This window comes from Salvelinus fontinalis, chromosome 33, assembly GCF_029448725.1.
Source record: "Salvelinus fontinalis isolate EN_2023a chromosome 33, ASM2944872v1, whole genome shotgun sequence".
NCBI lineage: Eukaryota > Metazoa > Chordata > Actinopteri > Salmoniformes > Salmonidae > Salvelinus > Salvelinus fontinalis.
The window spans coordinates 47,967,233-47,986,741 of NC_074697.1; the positions used below are offsets into that span (position 1 = coordinate 47,967,233).

Consider the following 19,509-nt stretch of genomic DNA (forward strand, 5'->3'; position numbering starts at 1 on the left):
ACATGACCAACCAGGGTCTTTTGTCACAAAACAAATCACACTAGTTGCTAGAAGCTACGTGAGAAAGGGTGTCCAATTTGTTTGCCATGGATTGATCACTGGAGGTCAGGGTAAACTAACCTCATCCCCAGGTGGTGTGGGAGACTGGTAGCATACAGATTCCGTCCACGTGTAGAGTGTACTTACTGCAGGTGCACTCCAACACAAGCACATGGGCAGACGTCTTATGATATAGACCAACGGGGTCTCTGCCTTACACTTCGAACACACTGACAGTGTCTTTGCGCAAAATAGGAAGCATCATCTGGATATGTGTGCAACAAAAGTTCAGCATTCACCTTCTGCTACCATTTCTGTCAAGCCGTCTACGCATACAGTTTGACGCATACGTTTGATAAATCCACCGTATGCACCACAACGAAGGCACGCTGCAAGGCAAACGAGGCGTTTCATTGGAAATGAATGTAGTTCTGGTGTCCCAAAATGCAGCGACGCTGTCGGTGTGTTCGAAACGTTAGTCATTAACAATGGGGTACATTCAATACACTGAGCACAGGCAGCTCTGAATGTAATAATAGAGTCCAGAATTTCTTGCAGGACTATAAAAACAATGTGGATATAATTCAGAGGGAGAAAGAGAGTATTTTTTTTTTACGCAAATCAAAGTGATGTGAGAGGCGCTGAGGGCTTCTACAGAAAAAAATCGATTTAAAAAAGGGGAGTACCAAGAATCGATCCTTAGTGTTCATTTTCAGGACCGCTCAATAGGAAATTAGTATCGCAGGAATAAACAAATATCACATTCTTCAATTGAGAAGATCAGATGGATAAATCTAACAACTCTTCACTGTGTCCTGATGGAATAGTATGCAATATTCTATCATATGAGCAAGATTGCTCCTCTATCCACAGCCCGAATCGTCACATGAAGATGTACAGTAAAGAAATTGTGCTGGGGAGGCAAATTATAGCAAGATAAATCACCGACATGTCACATGCGACAACTGATAATGATAGCAATCCTCCCTTTCACATTTCATGATCAAGTAAAGATTCCTGGCTTTGAAGTTCACTGTACGTTGACACAGGGCTTTGGGATGGAGCTTTAGAAACATGACATTGAAGTTTAGAGTGTGTGTGTGTGTCTTTTGTCTGTGCCTGATCGTGCTGAGTAGGGTGGACAGCGGCGCTTACTGTCTTTTCTTGACACGATATGAATATTCGGGATGTCTGACTTCACACCGTGTGACCATACAGAGCTAGAATTGTGTTAATGACAAATAAAAAAGTTATTCTTCTTTTTTTTCAATTGCTTGAACGCTCTGCTGTCTGCGGGAGTGTCCGTATCACCGTTGCGCCACTAGCTCCGAAGATCAAAAGACACAGTCCTGGCAGTGGCAGCCGGAATGCTGATTCACTGATTGGATGTATACAGTGCAGTGCGTCACCTAGTTCTTCCCAAGAAGTAAGCCGAGGCACTGACAGCTGTTTTCAAGTGCTGCTGAAACGGATTCCCAGAGTTGACCAGAAGCCTGTACAGGTCATTCTAAAAGTATTGCTATGTCTCTCTAGAGCTCTGCTACCCGTCCCGAGCCTGACGTGCCACGACGCTATGCATTGGGTTGGGGCCTATTTTTATATATATTTTTTTATCAATAACTGGGGTACAGGTAGGGCTCAGGTATCACTATATTGATCACTAACATTTTGAAGCTGAGCCAATTGTTCGTGCTCTGCTGCGCAGTACAGTGATATCTGGCTAAGATCATGACATGGTGTTAGAAGTACTTTTAAACCTCGTCAAATCTAAGACAGGAGAGATTTACATTTTGTATTATAATATTCCTGTTTTGTCTGAGTTTAGATACCAAAAGTAGCTAATAGCTAACTGCTCTCTCATGCGTCTTTGTTCGTTGAGCAGAGCCCAGCGATACTTTAGAGAAGATCTGAAACTCCATTGGAATTAAATGAATGCCCATTGTGTACATTGCCCATGCTACGTGGCATTCTGGGCGATACTGGGACAAGGAGAGCTCTCCTTTCAAAGAGTGAATGGGAGTCAATTGGGGACTAGCTCAAAAACCCAACATTAGCATGAATTTTGTGAACGAGAACTACAACATGACAAATCTTTTCCAAGATGTGAGATCATCTGTAATATTGTATAGTTTTGGAATACCCTGACTTTGCGAAGGGATTGCGTGATGATTAGCTTAGCAATCACGTGACAGAGCATGACAACGGGAATGCGTTTGGTCGACAGTCTGCTGGGTGGGGAGTTATACATTCCTCCATTTACTGCCCAATGGGTTTCCTATCTCCTCCTTTCTCTAATATATCTGGCAGAGCAGCCCGAGCAGCACATTCGTGTCACAGAGTGGAGAAGTTAATGGATTTACTAACGGAGGAAGTTTTTTCAGATTTCGGATGGTGGGCAGAGCCAGGCCTTAAAATTGGCAGAAGTAAATCGGGCCTGGGTAGGGTAGGGCCTGAATGTCCGGGGCGTGGGTAGGGTTCGGGATTAAAATTCATAGCGGTACAGGGCTTTGTTTCTTTCCTCTTTCATACTTCTATCTACAGGGCAAACTAACATATATCTCCAACATTGTCTTTTGTCAAGGGCCCGACACAAGGTGCCAGGTAAGGGCTTGCTGTCATGGCAACTAGTATTGTGCACAGGAAAGAAATTATGAATTTCTAGCTGAATCAGAGCCAAATATAGATCTCTATTCATGCATTATTGACTCAAATAAAACTGACCTTTGAGTGGATGGTAGATGTCACCTTTAAACTACCCCATTAGTTCATGGCAAGAAGTCACAAATCAGGGATTTGTCTGCCATTGAAATCCTTGGGCGGGCTGCCGAAGCATTTTTTCAGGCCACCTAAGTCCAAACAGTTAGAAAATAATAATACAGAAATAAAGAAATACGTATAACCAGATATAAAATATGTAGAAAAGATAATGGACCTATATACTGTATGTTTTTATAATATAAATCATTGAGAACTAACAATCACCAGAATAAAAGCTAGAAAGTCAGGAAGAATTGAAAATGGCCGTTGCAGGGGCCATCTTTTTTTTATATATATATATATATATTCACAAGGAAACCTATCAGAGACACCTACCTGCCTTGGACATACTAGGACCAGGAGTTTTTCTTGAGCATGAAGAAAAAAAGTGAAGGGCTATAACATGGGCCCAGAGATTTTCCTGCTCAGGTCACATGATCAGAGAAAACTCCTGTCCATGCAAAGCCACTGCCATAATCGACTACAGTATTTCAGTCAAAAACTAAATCCATACAAATTGAACACCTCTGAAATAAAAGGTTAATTATAAATGATTAGGACTGTGTATGCCAGGTAATATGATTCCTTATTAGTTTGCAAGTTTTAATACGTTATTGATTGGTTGCAGAGGAAAATAGTAAACATTGCTGAATGGTAATGAAGGTGAGGCTATGGCAAACGCAGACAATTTATCTATGTCAATGTACAACAGGGAAATTAAGCATCCCCATGACTCGTGCGAAAGCCCAAGATTCAGGAAAGTCCACTTCAGAGACAATTTGCATCCGAGGCCTTTGAAATGTGATGCACTGCTCAGTAGGGCTTGGAAAGGTTCCATTCTACAGGCCACAGAATCAAAATGTCTTGCGTCTTCACATGGTAGATCCCACATGTGAACAGTTTCAGATGTTAATTTCATTGATCATAGCTTTTAAAGTGCAAACATTGTAAGACATACCTGTGTACGTTAGATTGTATACGAGCACAATGTGCAGAAGATTGTTGGAAATATGAACACAGAAACAACAAGATGAGATTCAGCCATGGTAACATATTTGTTATTATAAACTGTCTGGTCTGAGCCCTGAATGCTGATTGGCTGAAAGCTGTAGTATGACAAAAAAGTCATTTGTACTGCTCTAATTACGTTGGTAACCAGTTTATAATAGCAATAAGGCACCTCAGGGGTTTGTGGTATATGGCCAATATACCACAGCTAATGGCTGTATCCAGGCACTCCACGTTGCGTCGTACGTAAGAACAGCCCTTAGCTGTGGTATATTGGCCATATACCACACCTCATTGGGCCTTATTGCTTAACTATATCCTAACATATGTTATAACTAGGCTATATAACATATTTAAGTTAGTTGTTCCACAAGCGTGACTGAGACCCAAGCGACCCAGCTGATAGGAGCAGAATAGAGACCATCACTATCACATCAGTGCCTGACATGAACTTACGGATCGTCTTAGAAAGCCAGTCATCCTAGCTGAACAATTTCATAGAGAACACACAGTTTTCAGATTCATTCATTAATGTTAAATATTTTCAAAGCCTGAAGCGCCCAATCCCAATTGCCAATATTCGAATCCGCTTTGGAAACCAATAAGTAATAATGCAACAGTTGAAAGATCTATTCCTGCAAACTCAAACTCCCTTTTATGTCACATGTATAAAGGGTCCAGAGTTTTTCCTGACAACGTGACCTCACCAGGTAAACTACGGGGCCCAAAGTTTTTTGCTGGTCAGGTCATGTGGTCAGGAAAAACTATCGGCTCTACACATTCGCGGCTCGCCACAAGTTCGCAGAGTTTATCTCACTGACAAGTTTTAAAGCCTATTTCCATTAGCCGAGTCATAAGCTTCTCAAACAGAACTTGTCCCCTGTGTAATGTTTGGATTGTCAAATGCTCTGAAAGTGGCCCTTGAAGTTAAATGTGGTGAATGATTGTCCTTGTCTCAATTCTGTAGAGATCACCCTCCATCAGATGGTGAACGATGGATGCAGCAGGCCTGTCAACCTTCACTACACTAGGGAGTTGTGCCTCGGTGTCCAATCCATCAATTGATCAAGCATTCAATGAGATCATGCATCTTACTCCACTTTTCTGTCAGCCAGTGCAAATTGCAACAACACACAGGTGTTTGCTCAGGCAGTCATTCAGCAGAGGAAGAGCTGAAAACTTCATTTGGATTTTGGGGGTGTAGCTGTTTACCTATTATCGTTATACTCTGAGGAATATTGGGGAATATTTACCTAAAAAAATGTCCTGATGAAGATAACCCAAGGATGTCCCATTCAACCTCGGAGAGTCTCCGCTAGTGCACAAATGGTGGTCAGAGAGTTGGACCCGGGGCCATTAAGATGCAGTGTCAAACACATGAGGGACATTGTTAGTGTACCCTTGAGCAAATGACTCCACCTGAAATTCAACAGCAAACAAACCGGCAGAATGAATATGCTAAATGTGACCTGTAGGAGCCACCCTGAATGATGGTGTCGGCTATGCAAATAGATCAATCTCAGGATAAAAAAGGCCATATTTGATTAATACGGGATGCATGAATCATATGTGTGTGTGTGTGTGTGTGCTTGCTTGAGAGCGGTGCGTGCCTGCCTGCGCCTGCGCGTGTGTGTGTGTGTCTCTCTACATGCGGGCGCATGTGCCTGTATGTGAGCACCCATGTGTGTTTTCAGCAGTCTGCCTGAGAGAGGGGAATGCGGATAGCAGGCTAAATGAACTCAGACAGATGCTGAGCACGATAGAGCAGGCCCCTGCCCACTCAGAGGAAATGGGACTTTGTTAAGGACTAGTGACTGTCACTCTGTCCCTAACTGTGCAGGGGAGAGAGAGTGATGATAATAAAAAAACTTCAACACAGTCATCCCGGACACCCGGGGAGGAATGTCATGGGCACCCCGTGTTGGCCTCACATCTAGTCCACCACACACACGCACGCACGCACGCGCACAAACATACACACACCTATCCTGGCAGTTCTAGGTTATCCATCTCAGCTTAACACTAAGAATATCACATGTTTTGAGAACTCTGAGATGTGGCTTTGGCGTGTGACATTTCCTACCTACCAACAAAAGATGGCTATACTTTCCTGGCTGAATGCAGCTCTTATGCCATGAAAGACACCAAAGCCCTAATATGTCTAAATGGTAGGCTCTAGTTGGTCTACAATTAGGTTGATGAAATGTAGAGCTGTGTTTTGCAAATGGTGGCTGATGGGTTGCAGCCTCTCTTGGGTCCACAAATGTAGTCCACAAGGGGGTGCCAAAACAATAGCCTCCTGAATGACAAACTAACACCCCTGAGCATGCACCCACCGCTACAAACACAAGCTCTCTCTCGCTCTCTCTCTCTCTAAACACACACACAAACACCTGTCACAGGTCAATCAAGCAATTCAAACAGATTCTTTTTGATTGGCAATATCCTGCAACACGTTTGTGTCCCTTATTCTAAACCTTCAATCATCAGATAAGTGGATGGAATATTGGCCCGATGTCTAGTTTAACCGATGTCCAAGCTGACGTGCATACCTATATAACTTAGGTAGATGGCGTAATGACGCCATTTAAAATGTTGCGCTACGCGTGCAACACAGCATTCCAAGCTAATAGCAGTGACGCTATTACTGTGTAACTCTGGTAGGGCAACATGTGTACCGGTGCTCGACCAGTCGGCGAAAGCCAACGTCACCCATGACAGAGAACGGTTGATTGTCAAGGGCAATGAATTCCATTATCTTGGCGTTAACGGATTTCGCCTTTGAGTTGTCTCACTGAAATGTTCTTACTCTTTCAAATGACTGCTCGACTTGTTGACTGCTCATCCACACAGCAGACATTGTGGGCTAGGTTAGGAATGAACGCCGTTTGGGTCTTGCGTGTCAAAAAAGATACACGTCAAATACCACTGTTTGACGAGTCAAATAACATTATTTGACGCGTTCAATAAGCTTTTAATTTGACACTTCAAATAACCCAGTCTATTATAGAATGCTGAGTGTTCTGCATGTGCATGTGCAAGCCAAACACCACCACTACTATCAGTAGCACAGTCAAAGCTGTACAAAAAAATCTGCAAACAAGCAAACACCGGCCACGAACGATGTGTTTACAATACCGCGTTGGTAATAAAGCATTATTTGTTCGAACGCAACTTCTGTGGTAGCTACCTTTAGCATGGTACCTAGCTAGCACCAATACAACCAGCCTGAAAACAATAACCAGTAGAAACTGCAGTCATTTTCATTATTCTTGATTTAGGAATCAAGTATTAGCTAGGTAGCGACTTGTTGTTTGCCTATTTAAATTGAACTTCAGTACATGAAAATAAATAGCTAGCCAGCTACTTAACTCTGTTGCCCAAAGAGGCTCGACCGGAACGGGTTATGTTGTGAAGCTAGCCACAATAAGGATTAGGCACAATAGTGGAATTTGCGATTTGCCTTCAAAATGAAAGTACCTCTTTGAAAGTGATGCAGAAGTTTACAATTGATGGAATCATGTATATTTAGACTAGATAATGTTAAACAAGGTTGGAATGTGAAGCAATGAAATGGGGTATCAGTCTACTCGGTGACACCCACAGAACACAACTGTGAAGAGTTTACGCAAATATTAGCGTTGTCGCTCTTATCGCGGGACTGCGACTGTGTGAAATCACCTCCCCAGTCAGCCTATTGTGTGTATTGACATTCATATTGCACTGTACAGCTTTACCCTAAGGATTGGGGATCAATGAAATGGCGTATCACTCTACTCAATACCCAATATATTTTTTCCCAACGTCCTCCTCGGAGTTATCAGACTCAAACATCCACGCAGTATTGTTTTTCCTCGGGAATAGTGTTCAATACACATAGGTTGACAATACATGTGGCTCATTTCACAGTTGTCATTGATCCACAATCCATAGTTAAGGCTGTACGGTGAAATAAGTCACTGACTGTCACTGACAGTCACTCAATTAGCCCATGTCAGCTAAACATTTTTAGATTGGCAAATTAGTCTAGCCAGCTATCTAAACCTTGTAGTCATCATGGCCAAAGGGGCACTGACCTCTAGGGGGCCCCCATTGATTTTGTTAGTTACTCACTCAGATTTCATATTAACATGGCACAAGACATGGCAAAATGTGTAGAATTGCAGGAAATTAGTTTTTAAACTGCAAAAATATGTCTCTCCACCCCATGGCAAAATTTATGAACATTTGCTGAAATTGTGTAAATGTTTCTCTCTGCCCCATGGCAGAGAATAATGCATTAAGTTAGTTATACAATTGATAACATCTTCTCTACACCCCTTTGCAAAATGTGTAGAATTGCAGGAAATATCATTTAAAACTATAAAAATTCCCTCCGCTGTCAACTTTTTTGGGGGCTGCAAGGTGGGGCACACAACCAAATCTCGCTTAAAGCCCCTAAAAGGCTAGGGCAGCCCTGTCCATGGTCTATGGAAATCGGCCCTGAATGACACATACATCCCAAAGAAAGACAATATGTCTTCAAACCAATTTTGTGGCTGGAATTTTCCTATGATCTTTTTTCAACTCCATAGTAGATGAATGATATGCCTTCATGCCCCAAATATCAAATAGGCTTATCCTACCACAGTTTAAAACCCCAGCTAGGCTACATTACAAAAGCACAAATGCAACCATTTACTTTTCAGAGAGGATAGGCGTTTGAGGCAATTCCTGTAGAAAGACATTAGATTAACTTAATTCACGATAATTGAGATAGAAAAAAAGATATAGGGAATTCATTAATTAATTAAGGGGGGGGGGGGCAGATAAATCAGGTTATTCAATTGATGCAACGCAGACCTCAATGACATTAGAGGGACCGATAAGGCATCTTGCATAGGCTATTGACGTGACACGATCTTATATTTTCAGTTAGTCATATTAACCATAAACAATACATAATGGAAGTCAATTGCCTACCATTCCTCAAAATTATTATCTCAGAATAGTGCACAAGCAGTCATTGTAGACTTGTACACTTTCTTACCTGGCTCTTTAACATCAATCGACGTTTTTGCTGTTTTTTTGTTGTTGTATAATTTCTCCTTATGGAACAGGTGTAGCCTCAGTCGGCTTTATCGGGAAAGAAAAAACGGCAGCCGTTTGTACAATGCAATCCCGAGTTTTCTATTGCAATGCCTCTTGCACGCTGGTTTAGGGAGAAATAACTTGCTATATGCGCGTATCGACCAGGCTACTCACTCAGGGACCATTTAAAAATCGGTTCCTTTTTTCGTATATCCTTGCGGTACCAGTTATATGGGGCATTGATTCGTTCTCTTATATCCGCATCCAAACAGTTGGAAATTATCCTCTACTTTCCTTTGAAGAAAATGATTGGTCCAATTTCTCCAAAGCTGAACAATTGTCGTTTCCTTCGAGTACTTTCTTGTCTTGAAATTGACAAGTAGCTTGAATTTCTTTCAGCCTATCTAATTCAGGTTATTGTCAAGAAAAAAAATGGGTATTTCTGTCTTTCCCATTGCTCCTGCGGCCGACCGGCCGTAGTTGAAAATGCTTTTGTACAGCTTCAGCTTGAGCTTCAGGGAGGATACGGAACGCAATTCATCCAAACGGTTAATTCATTCTCTCGAAATCTAGATCATGCATTAACCGATAAAGCAATCTGAAATTTCGTTTCTAAGAATCAAATGGACATCAAGTGCCGTCCGGAGCGATTCTGGGGAAAGACGCAGATGGTGTCTCGGTGAAGTGAAGTCCCCCTCACAGACTAGCTTTTGGTGCCTTACTACACTACATCCAATGTTAAAGGAACGAGCACTTGTGTTTAAAGGAACCAGCACTTGTTTCTGTGCAGTGAGTTTACAGGTGCATCACTACACATTCCATGGAGTGTAATCCCAGTTAGCACATTTCGTTCCTTGGAAGTTGTGGAACATAATTAATTGGTTTCCCATTGGTTCTGGGAACTTAATGTTTTTAAGCGTTCTAAGAACGCAAGTGAAAATTTTGCCTGTTCTGGGCACATACGTTTTTAGGTTTCAGGGAGGTTCTGAAAACGTTTTACTATGGTCCCCTGAAAGTTTTCCTGGGAGGTTTTATAAACATTCTGAAAACAGAAATTATAGGCTATTTGAAGGTAATGAAATAACCTTCTGAAAACGTAAGCTTAATGTTGTGAATGTTTTGAATAAATGCAAAGGTTATTTTCAGGTTTTTGAATAACTTCCTTATATCTTTCACTGAATGTTTCAACAACAAGAACAAAAATTATGAGGCAGATCAGCTTTAATATTGCAGATAGATTGTGGCCTCCATCAATGTAATTGTCTGCATAATTTCCAATCCCCCATATATATTTTGTTTTGTAAATATATATATTATTTTAAATACATAAATTTTAATATATATTTTCCTTTATTATTTTCCCCTACCATCCTACCCGTGATTGGAGTAAACTAATTCAATATATTTTTCTTCTTTATTATTTTCTCCAAACCCTACCACAGCTGTCACGTCCTGACCATAGAGAGCTTTTTATTCTCTATGTTGGTTAGGTCGGGGTGTGACTAGGGTGGGTCATCTAGGTGATTATATTTATATGTTGGCCTGGTATGGTTCCCAATGAGAGGCAGCTGTTTATCGTTGTCTCTGATTGGGGATCATATTTAGGCAGCCATTTCCCCTTTGTGGGATCTTGACTATGTATAGTTGCCTGCGAGCGCTAGAGCAGCTTCACGTTTCGTTTTGCGATTTATTGTTTTCTTTAAGGTTCACTTCCAAATAAAGAGGATGGAATCATGCCACGCTGCATCTTGGTCCACTCATTATAACGATCGTGACAACAGCAGGTAGCTTAGTGGTTGGAGTGTTGGGCCAGTAACCTATAGGTTGCTAGACCGAATCCCTGAGCTGACAAGGTAAAAATATGTTGTTCTGCCCCTGAACAAGGCAGTTAACCCTAGGCCGTCATTGTAAATAAGAATTTGTTCTTAACTGACTTGCCTAGTAAAATAAAAACGACCCCTCCCCTAATTGGAGTAAACTAATGGACAACAATACATGCTGACCAGACCGCATGCGCGCAAGTTGATTTTGACCACCCACATCAGATGTGATTAGGACACACAGGTTGAAATATCAAAACCAACTTTGAACCAATCATATTAATTTGGGGACAGGTCAAAAAGCATTAAACATTCATGGCAATTTAACTAACTTGCTGTTGATAGCTAATTTGTCCTGGGATATCAACATTAGGTTGTTATTTTAACTGAAATGCCTAAGGTCCTCTACTCCGACAATTAATCCACAGATAAAACGGTAAACATAGTTTGTTTCTAGTAATCTCTCCTCCTTCAGGCTTCTTCTTTGGACTTTATATGGCAATTGGCAACCAACTTTAAGGTTTATTACCACAACCAACTGGACTGTGAACCTCAGTTCCTCTTTCAATCACCCACGTGGGTATATGCTCCTAAAAACCAATGAGGGGATGGTACATGGGTATATGATCCTAAAATCCAATGAGGAGATGGGAAAGGCAGGACTTGCAGCGCATCGAGCATCACAAATAGAACAAGTTCTATTTTAGCGCCTGGCTACGCGGACGTGCGCGAGCTGTGTGGGTGCAATGATTGAATAAAGTGTATGTGTACATTTATTTTGCAGCACTCACGCGACACAAGTGCTGTGGTCAGCATGTTAGGCTTCCACTTCCAGTTTATACATACAACATACATTTCACGGAGAGTATATTTTACATTAGTTATCTTTCGTTTGTTTTTAGTCCCAACTCTCAGCAACCCTCAACCCCTCCCATCCATCTCTAGCTGTCATGTACTTTTCCGCTGTGCTGTGCTGTTACACACAAGTTCTGAACCTTTCTATTCTCAGTTTCTGATAAGAAAATTTCCAATCCCAATGATAATAACAATCAATCAATAGCTCTGACCAATTCCCGAGGTTTGTAAGACCATGGGTATAATAAGTTAAAGTCTCAGCTTATACAAAAGGTTAGTACAGTTTATTCAGAGAACGTTCTAAAGTCAGGAATACAAAACAATTCATTTTATACTGACCTCTCACGCCCACACATTCACACAACCATACGCACACACACAGACTTACACACATGTCCTGCTACCCAGCCGCCAGAGATTAGTGACCTTGTCCTTGAGGCACACTCCCTGTTCTTCTCCCAAATCTCTAGTCAGGTCGGCACCAAGCTCAGACAGTCTGTGTTTATAATACCGTAAAGACAAATTGTCTTTACCCTAATTCTGACTAGACTACACATTTATTGATTATGATGATATACATTCTAATCACTTCCATACAATTATATGTTTCAGGGCGGAATATTCTAATCATTCAACTAACCGATAATTCTCACCTAACAGTTCCTACCCTCCCCTGAACTTAGTCACTGTCACTAGTCGGCTACCACCCGGTTACTCAACCCTGCACCTTAGAGGCTGCTACCCTATGTACATAGACAGGAAATCACTGGTCACTTTAATAATGTTAATATACTGTTTTATTAATTTCATATGTATATACTATATTCTACTTTGTTCTAGTCAATGCCACTACGACATTGCTCATCCTAATATTTATAGATGTCTTAATTCCATTGTTTTACGTTGAGATGTGTGTGTATTGTTGTGATTTGTTAGATACTACTGCACTGTTGGAGCTAGGAACACAAGCATTTCGCTACACTCGCAATAACATCTTCTACATATGTGTATGTGAGCAATAACATTTTATTATATTTGCATTAGTATGGGCAGCACCAAAACAAGTGATCTAATGATTCTGTCTCTTTGCAGCAAAATCTGCAGAGCTGGGATGTGTCATGCAGTATAAGGATCTGTAGTGAGGTGCGTACTGGCGGCAGAGAAGTCAGACGCAGGAGAGAGAAAACTGATTTACAACGGTGTCGTTTAATATCCATAAAACCACCGTCAACAGAGCAATAAATGGGTCAATCAAAACCCGGTAAATACCAGCATACCGTGCATGAGCACTACAAGAAACAATTACCGACAAGGACATGGGGGGGAACAGAGGGTTAAATACACAACATGTGATTGATGGAATTGGAACCAGGTGTGAAGGAAGATAAGACAAAATCAATGGAAAATGAAAAGTGGATCAGCGATGGCTAGAAGGTCGGTGACTTCGAACGCCGCCCGAACAAGGAGGGACCAACTTCGGCAGAAGTCGTGACAGGATCAGAGACAGGTGCAGAAATACGTAATAGGGTTTTCTATTACTCCACTCAAAATACAACATGTCATGGGAAAAAGGCATGGGGACCAAGCCCAAAACAGACACGTATATAAAATACACAGGGATGTAACCCAAACAAAAGAGTGAGGTTTAAACCTCTAAAGATTACACGGGACGAGACCTGAAATAACAAGTGGACAATACACATAGCGCGAAAGCAGAAAAAAACCACAGGTACTCACAAGACCAACGGACATGGGAACAATAACGGACAAGACAATGGGGAACAAGAGGGCACATATATAACGTACTAATCAGGGGGATTAGGAACCAGGTGTGTGTAATGAGACAAGGCAGTCCGGGGTTGGTGGTAATGAATCCAGTTCAGTGACGCCTAGAAAGCCGGTGACTAGGCTCTGATGTAGACCTCCGGAGCTGGTGCACGGAATGAGCTGCAGTACCGGGGTAATCCATGACAGGATGGTTGTATCCCCCATATATATAACATTCTACTGATTGAAAGAATTTTGTAGAATAATTTAAATAAAAAAACTACATTTTGAATCCGGTGTCATTTTGTGTATCAGTTCATAAACCATGTGCCATGGAATCGGTACATCAAAAATCTCCTCCCAACTACTTTGCAACCTATATGGTGCAGCTGTACCTTTTTTGGTCCTTAAATGAAACTGGTATACTTTCTTATCACAATTTGTATTGCCAATGTGCCTTTAATGCAGGGCCGACAGACAAGTTCCTGACCTTCTCCCATTTCCACTTGCCTCCTCCATTTTTGCGGTAATGCTGGAATCAGTTAGTTGTAATTTTGGATAGAGCAGCCATTTCCATCTATTTTTGTTAACTGCATGTGTGACATAACTCCAGAAGTCCTATTCATGATATCATTTACAAAGATTATACCGTTTTTAAACTACAGGTTCTTTTAAAGTCTATTAGTAGAAATTTTTTCCACAAATAAACAGGTTTTGTGCTTTCCATGGTAGCAAAATCTTATATAATTTAGCTAAAGTTAAATTAAAATGTATTGTAGTGAGATCATTTCTTTCTTTCAGGAAATGAATACTGAGTATGTCCACTTCACTGTCGGACCATTTTATTGTTAACCTCTTTGGGCTCAAGGGGCAGTATTGAGTAGCCAGATAAAAGGTGCCCATTTCAAAAAGGCCTCGTACTCAATTCTTGCTCGTACAATATGCATATTATTATTACTATTGGATAGAAAACACTCTCTAGTTTCTAAAACCGTTTGAATTATATCTGTGGGTGAAACAGAACTGGACTTAGAGCAATTTCCCTATGTGTATGTCAGAATGCAGAATTTTGCTGGCTGTTCTGAGACCTGTGTATTAATTTGTCTGTCCTCTATTGGTTGAGATGCACTGCATACGCCTTCCACTGGGTGTCAACGAATAGGGAGAGTTGAAATGGAGTTTCTACGTAGGTCCCAAAGGTTATAAATTGCTTGGAACCGAAGTGTCCCATCTTTCCACTCTTCGCTCTGACGCAGGAAGGGTCTTGGCATGTCATTTTAGAAGCTCCCGTATTAGCTCCTAGATATATCCGTCTCTGTTTTTATTCGATATAGGTGTTGAAGACATCGTAATGTTGTTATTTTAAACCGAATTATATCAGTTTATGTCAGTATATTGAGATTTTCGGGTATTTATTTTCGTGACGTTTTAGGAAGTTGGGTATCTCTGGCCCACATGGCTATTGTTTACTGCTAATTGCAAAGTTGAAGACGACGTTCTCCAACCTAGCAACGATTCTTTTGGACAAAGGACACATTTCCCAAGATTCTGATGGGAGTTCATCGAAAAGTAAGAACTATTTATGCTGATAATTCATTGTTCTGTTGAAAAATGTCAAATGCATAAGACGCCATTTCCTGCAGTGTAGCCTTGCGTTGTCGCAGCCTGTATTGCGCAGTAAGGTTAATTTTAAAAATGTATTTCAGCGATTGCATTAAGAACTAATTTGTCTTTCAATTGCTGTCCAACCTGTATTTTTTTAGTCAAGTTTATGAATCGTTTTCGATAAGAAAAGGTACCTTTACAAGATGACGTCGGACAGATTGCTTGACGTTATGGACACTATTCTCATTGTCTAAGCACGATTTGTGCCGCTAAATATGCACATTTTCGAACAAACTCTATATGCATTGTGTAATATGATGTTACAGGACTGTCATCTGAAGAATTCATAGAAGGTTAGTGAAACAATTAATATATTTTGGTGGTTTATACGATATAGCTATTTTTGCCTTGAATCAATGCTGTTGTTATGTTTGCTATTGTGCTAAGCTAATATAACGCTATATTGTGTTTTCGCTGTAAAACACTTGATAAATCGGAAATATTGTCTGGAATCACAAGATGCCCGTCTTTCAATTGCTGTACACTGTGTATTTTTAAGAAATGTTTTATGATGAGTATTTGGTTATTTGGCGTTGGTGTCTGTAATTTTTCTGTCTGCTTTCGGTGCAATTTCTGACTGTGGCTGCAATGTAAACTATGATTTATACCTGAAATATGCACATTTTTCTAACAAAACATATGCTGTACAACAAATATGTTATCAGACTGTCATCTGATGAAGTTGTTTCTTGGTTAGTGGCTATTTATATCTTTATTTGGTCGAATTTGTGATAGCTACTGATGTAGTAAAAAACTGAGTAAAAATAGTAAACTGAGTATATAGTAATAAAAATAGTGGTGTCTTTTGCTAACGTGGTTAGCAAATAGATTTACATATTGTGTCTTCCCTGTAAAACATTTAAAAAATCAGACATGTTGGCTTGATTCACAAGATGTGCACCTTTCATCTGGTGTCTTGGACTTGTTAATGTGTGAAAGTTAAATATTAAAAAAATATATATTTTGAATTTCGCGCCCTGCACTTTGAGCTGGCTGTTGTCATAAGTGTACCGACGTCGGTACACCTTAAACAGGTTAAACTACTAGGTCATGTAAAAGTAGTAGTTTTAGACATCCAATACGTTATATGGTGCACATATCATAATTAGGTTTTAATCCAGAGAGGTTATAAAAAATATTTAGATCCTCTATGAGGCTGTGCAGGGATCCAAATTGTAGATTTAAAGAAAACATGAATAGTCAGCGTACAATGACACCTTTGTTTTTAAGCCCTGGATTTCTAAGCCCTTGATATTTTTCTTGGATCTAGCTAACATTTCGAGAGCCATAATTAATAGATATGCAGATAATGGACAACCTTGTTTTTTCTCGCATGAATGTGCGGAACAAAATTGAGGCAATGATTAAGAAGTTCGAGCTCTTCTCTGTCTACATTAACCTGTTGGGGATGGGGGCGCTGTTTAGACTATTTATGCTAATGTGGCTAATTTTTTAAACGGCTTCCCACAAAATCCTTGATCGTACAATATGCATATTATTATTATTATTGGATAGAAAACAGTCTATAGTTTCTATAGGAGTTGAAATTTTGTCTCTAAGTGGAACAGAGCCCATTCTACAGCAATTTCCCTGACATGGAGTCAGATTTGAGAAACGTTGGCCACTTTTCTGAAGTCATTTAAAAGGGCACTGTCGTTGCTATGACTATACGGACACTTCTTACGTCTTCCCCTGGATGCCTTTACGTGATGACGATTCCAACGGGCTCGATTGCTCGTTCACAGGCCCTACAAATGAAAAAAACCTTTAGCTAGCAAGTCTTTTCTTGCTGCGTAACGCGCGTGGAAGACACCGACCCTCTCCTGTTCCAAGCGTTAGTTTAGCCTGTTATATTTCTCCGGTCATCTTTTCACTCGTTATAGGAGTTACAAACATCACAAAGTAGTTAATTTAAAGCGTTTTATAGCAATTTATATCCGTTTAGTGCGATTTTGGGACATTTATTTTTGCAACGATGTGAAAAGTTGGGCACGCTTTTCAGTTCATCCCGAACGTAGTTGACATTTCCACATGGCAAGAGGACAGCTTTCCACCAAAAGACGATTTCTCCCAAGAAAGGATCCTTTGCCCAAGATACTGATGGAAGAACAGCTCAAGGTAGGACATTTTTATTATGATAAATCGTGTTTCTGTCGAAACATTTTAGTGGCTTAGGACGCCATGTTTTTTGACGTAGCTTCGCTTGGCGCAAACTGTATTGAAAAGTAAGGATAAATTAAAAAATGTAATAACGCAATTGTATTAAGAATTAAATTGTCTATCAATCCCTGTCCACCCTATATTTTTTAGTCACGTTTATGAGTATTTATGTATAAGAGTAGATCACTGTCTAAGTGGCGCAAGGACGTTTTCTTTACCAGCTTGTCTACATTTCACATTGTCTAACCATGATTTTGGTGGCTAAATATAAACATTTTCGATCAAACTGTATATGCATGTTGTAATGTGATGTTACAGGAGTGTCATCGGAAGAATTCTGAGAAGGTTAGTGAAAAAATTAATATCTTTTGGCGATGTTGACTTTTATCGCTCACTTTGGCTAGAATCAATGCTGGGCTGCTAATTGCTATGTGCTAAGCTAATATAACGATTTATTGTGTTTTCGCTGTAAGACACTTAGAAAATCTGAAATATTGTCTGTATTCACAGGATCTGTGTCTTTCGATTCGTGTATGCTGTGTATTTTTACGAAATGTTTGATGATTAGTAGTTAGGTAAACACGTTGCTCATTGTAATTATTCTAGTCCATTTGTGATGGTGGGTGCAATTGTAAACTATGCCATATACCTGAAATATGCACTTTTTTCTAACAAAACCTATCCCATACCATAAATATGTTATCAGACTGTCATCTAATGAGTTTTTTTGTTGGTTAGGGGCTATAAATATCTTAGTTTAGCCGAATTGGTGATGGCTACTGGTGTTGGTGGACAAATAAAAGATGGTGGATTATGCTAATGTGTTTTTAGGTAATAGATGTACATCTTTACATATTGTGTCTTCCCTGTAAAACATTTTAAAAACCGGAAATGTTGACTGGATTCATAAGATCTGTGTCTTTCATTAGCTGTATTGGACTTTAATGTGTGAAAGTTAAATATTTTAAAAAAATATTTTTTTTGAATTTCGCGGCACTGGTTTTTCAGTGGGGGGGGGGGGGTGTGCCGCTAGCGCCACGCTGATCCTAGACAGGTTAACAAGGTTAACACACAGTTCTTTCCATCATTGTATGATTTTTTTGTGTGCAAATTAACTCAAATGTGATATAACGAAGCCCCTGAGTGAGTTGAGTGTGCAATTACACAGGTACTTTCCCGAAACGGATGACACAAAAAACTGGATTCCTTAACCCTTCCATTCCCTGCTTCCAGTCAACTTATCGATATCTGAACAAGAGAGCCTCATCAAAATTGCAACAAGCGGTTCTGTAAAAATTGAATTGAATCAGAAGCCACTGTCATATTTCTGGATTGGGCTGCGCTCAGAGTATCCTGCCTTGGCAAATCATGCTGTTAAGACACTGATGCCCTTGGCAACCACGTACCTTTGTGAGAGTGGATTCTCGGCCCTCACTAGCATGAAAACCTAATATAGGCACAGACTGTGTGTGGAAAACTATTTAAAACTGAGACTCTTTCCAATACAATTCAACATTGCAGAGTTATGTGCATCCCTTCAAGCACACCCTTCTCATTAACCTGTGGTGAGTTATTCACCATTTTCGATGAACAAATAAGGTTTTATATGTAAGATGGTTAAGGAAAGAGCAAAATTATTGATTATTATTATATTATTATTTGTGCCCTGGTTCCCACAAGCCGGGTTGTGACAAACTCACACTCACACTGTGTGGCAGGCTTATAATGATAGCAAAAAACAACATTCGAGAGTGCACTGACTCTGGTGTTAGAGGGGGTACACAGCTGGAGGTTGAATGTTTGAAGGGGTACGGGACTATAAAAAGTTTGGGAGCCACTGGCCTATGTAATTAAGCCTTTACATGTGTCTTTCTGTAGGGCTGTTAATTTAACACTATTAATAAAAACCAAATTCTTACAATTAACTTCAGTTGGTGGAAATGGAGGAGACTGAAATTAAAACACATGCTTAAAGTACTTTGCTTCCTCTTTCAAAATATAGTTTGGTTAATCATGGATGACTGTCATTTGTAAGTTTCTGTAAATTACTTTTGGAAAGCATTTTTATGTTGAAGATAAAAAAATTATATATTTGGTGCATTTTTCCCCATATTCCATCCAGTCCGCTTTATTTTTATAATATATTTATTGAATAAGTTCCTCCTCTAACCAGGATTGCCATCAGAAAAATTGCATTTTTGGCAAGCAATTATTATTTTAGCAAATGATTATTGTGATTCATCCTATATTGTCCCTAACATCTTTACTCCCTAGCAACAGTTGTGGGACACACACACACACACACACACACACACACACACACACACACACACACACACACACATTGTCCATTGTTAAGTCCCAGGTG

General features: G+C 40.1%; 1 protein-coding gene across 1 annotated transcript in view; it reads right to left on the reverse strand.

Moving 5' to 3' along the window:
• Positions 1–9,653, reverse strand: part of grik4 (glutamate receptor, ionotropic, kainate 4) — a 438,773-nt gene extending 429,120 nt beyond the window's left edge. Inside the window, exon 1 of the mRNA XM_055896489.1 lies at positions 8,834–9,653. The gene's annotated coding sequence lies outside the window, so the exon portion shown is untranslated. The remainder of the gene's footprint in view (positions 1–8,833) is intronic.
• Between the last annotated feature and the right edge of the window lie 9,856 nt (positions 9,654–19,509).